Genomic DNA, 3,733 nt, shown 5'->3' on the forward strand with positions numbered 1-3,733 from the left:
TAATTACATACCTCATATTTTGTAGTCTTGTAATTAGTGGAAAGAGGGAATGTAAGGTATTTAATTCATTATTCATCAAGTCAAAATATAAATATGATAAGTAAAATAGTAAAAGATAATAGATATATATTTTTATTTTTTTATTAAATTATTTATATTCTATAAAAAAAAACATGTTCTATTCCATCCATCAACTAATTAACTAAAAGTCTGAATCTAATGTAAAAACACTGTATTGATCTGAATTCATTACACCATATTTTTGATATTCACTTACTTTTTTTTCAAAAAAATTAGTTTTCCCTTCTAATGAGATATTTTCCATAAAGTCAAATGGATTTTCTACATTATAAAGTTTCTTAAAACCGAGTTCAAAGAGAAGTCGGTCAGCCACAAATTCTATATACTTCCCCATTAGATCACAGTTCATACCAATAAGTTTGATTGGCAAGGCATCTGTTAAAAATTCTTGTTCAATCTTCACAGCATTATCAATGATAGAATATACATATTTCTGATCAGGCTTATTAATCAAGTACTTAAATATCAAGCAAGCAAAATCTGTGTGTAACCCTTCATCTCTAGAAATCAGTTCATTACTGAAGGTTAGACCTGGCATTAAACCACGTTTTTTTAACCAAAATATTGCAGCAAATGAACCACTAAAGAAAATACCCTCTACTGCAGCAAAGGCAACAATGCGTTCGGCATATGTTGCCGTTCTATTGGTAATCCACCTTAGAGCCCAATCAGCTTTTTTCTTAACAGCTGGCAGCGTTTCAATAGCATTAAATAATCTGTTCTGCTCCTGTAAATCTTTTATGTATGTATTAATAAGTAAACTGTACATTTCATTGTGAATATTTTCCATGGCAATCTGAAAACCATAAAAACACCTCACTTCTGGTATTTATACTTCTTGGCAGAAACGTTCAACAAGATTTTCATTGACGATACCATCTGATGCGGCAAAAAATGCTAGAACATGTGAAATGAAGTGACGTTCCTCTTCATTAAGTTTCTGTTCCCAATCTACAATATCCTTTGACAAGTCTACTTCTTCAACTGTCCAAAATGATGCTAGCGCCTTCTTATACATTTTAAAGATATCATGATTTTTAATTGGGAACAATGTAAAACGTCCTGGATTTTTAATCAAAAAGGGTTCAATCATCTGAAAAAAATATATAAATAAATAAATAAAATATTTATTTTAACATTGTGTTCACTATCATAGCATAATAAACGAATGAAATTATTGAATTTTGAGTAAAAAAGAGATTAATTTACTACGTACATGTTCTTCCATCCTATATTTTATGTAAACTAAAATAGGTACACATACATATATATATATATATATATATATATATATATATATATATATATATATATATATATATATATATATATATATATATATATATACATATATATATATATATATATACATACATATATATACATACATATACATACACACACACATATATATTCTTCTCTTTGACACTCTTCCCAATGAGCAGTATCCATTATAACACCAGGCAGTAATACTTCCTATGTTTTGAAGGCATGCCAATTGAACCTGATTGTGACTCACTGCTGCGTTTGTTGCTATTTACTTCAGTAACAGTATATTCACTCTCTGGGAGAACTTCAGAAGGGTATATAGGGGGTATTTCATTGTTCCAAGTATCAAGTAGATTTGCTCTCAATTTTTCTGAATTGATACTCCCTATATCTTCTGTTAAAATATTTAAAGATTTTAAATGATTAATACTAATGTCTGCAAATTCATATGAAAGATACTTATTTACCAATACATAATTTCGTTCCCAGTCATTCATACTTAAAATAATCTTAACATCTTCAAAATGTTTTAAATTAAAGTTTTCCACTTTATTTATTGAGGGCCAAGTAATTGAAGCACATTTTATAATAATTATTTCACTGTTTTGAAGATCAATTAATACGTCGGCAAATGTTTTTCTTACATTTATCGATGAAACATTATCTAATATAAGTAAAAATGAATTTTCCACTAAATGATACAAGTTGATTGTTGGATTAAAGTTTTGTAAAAATTCCACTTTTATTTTTAAATTATTTCTCCATATGACAATTTTATCCCACACTTGAATTATATTTTTGGGGGCTGTTAGTATTATAACAGAATATTTTCTGGGGTAGATTTCATATTGCTTTTTCATGGTTTCCCCCCCAAAAAAAAGCAACTGCGCCACCCTTGCTGACAGTTGGGATCTTGAAGAACAAATAGAACCAATGTAACACGGGTTTGGTTTCCTCGGACTATCTATTGGCGTCCCACAGATATATCCGCCCCCGACAGCCCTCAAGGAACTGCTGTTGAGAGTATGGTGGCTCCCAACACCTCTGAATTAATTGCAATGGGTCGAGTATGGTACCCAGTCCAATCAACTCGGAGCGGTCTCCTTTTCAATAAATCTAGTTTAACAGCGGTTTATCTTACTAACTAAACCTTAATCATATCAGCCCGCATGACCCAAGATTCGCCAATCCCCACTCAACCGCACTGTTGTGGGGCGCACTGCTAATCCTGGCCCGCGGCTGTCTCCTTAGCATCCGCGCACGTGTTCGAACGGCTAGACGCGTGAGCCTTTCAACAATTTCAAACAAAATTGTTGAAACCACCGCTGTGCACCATTGTAACACGGGTTTGGTTTCCTCTCACTCTACTTCTCTCCCTCTACCCGTATTCTTACTTTTATTTCTAAACCAAGGGACTCCAAAACTTTTAACAACGCCAACTCCACGCCACGTGGTCCTAAGACGATTGACCGACTTAGGATTCTACACCCAGTATGACGTGACCTAGGCGTTGAGCAAAACCCTAGAGTCGCCTCTGCTGCCACCACCAGACCAGTAATACAAGAGCAATGATCGAGGTCTGGATCGATCACGCTAATTAATCAACCTAGGGGCTTGATCCCCACTATAAACGATGACCTTGAGTGTGGAATAAATTACACGGTAATGATAATTCCGATTCGATGTTAGAATCGGCGCCCAATCCAACTCTGCCTCGTGTGGACCACGTGACCAGGACAAGTGTACACATAAAACACATGGAAACAATAAAAATGCAAATTCTTAACTTAATTAATTTATTAAAAGAAAACTAAAACAAAAAGCTAAATGTGTTCACTCCCTATCACTTTAACACTCCCTACTTGACCTGAGTGGCAAATGAGACTATTTCTATACTTAGCAATAGCAACTATACCTTGGGCGACCAGCTCTAGCTGTTGTCTGGTCTTGGGGAGAGGTAAGATGTTTGACCTCTCCCAGCTGCTCCCGTATTCACACTGATTTGTCCTCGTCTGGCCTAGCCCAGACTAGAACCTTGTATCCTTCCGCCTAGTCAAAGTTTTACCAAGTTACTAGCCAGGTTTAAGTTATAACAATTAACCTCTGTTGTACTTAATTGATCCAGACTGGTTGAATTATTTTACTGAATTGAATTACAAACATCTAACGGCAGAGCTGTTCCCGATCCCCAAAATGGTTAATTGAACTTTGAGAAATACTAGACATGTCAACCCTGCTGACCTATGACCGCCGGTCACTCCGCCTTAAAAGTTAGATCTGATTCGTGACGTCACTGATGGTGACTTAAACTCAATAATTAGAATACTCTTGATATTGTATCCAGTACTATTATACAATACAATTTTAATGCAAAATGAATAAA

The 3,733-nt window shown here is 34.3% G+C and overlaps 1 pseudogene; it reads right to left on the reverse strand.

The window, feature by feature from the left end:
• Positions 1–202: 202 nt before the first annotated feature.
• Positions 203–1,174, reverse strand: LOC123751426 (ribonucleoside-diphosphate reductase subunit M2 pseudogene; annotated as a pseudogene).
• Positions 1,175–3,733: the final 2,559 nt, after the last annotated feature.

The sequence above is a fragment of the Procambarus clarkii genome, chromosome 29 (genome assembly GCF_040958095.1).
Source record: "Procambarus clarkii isolate CNS0578487 chromosome 29, FALCON_Pclarkii_2.0, whole genome shotgun sequence".
NCBI classification, from domain to species: Eukaryota; Metazoa; Arthropoda; class Malacostraca; order Decapoda; family Cambaridae; genus Procambarus; species Procambarus clarkii.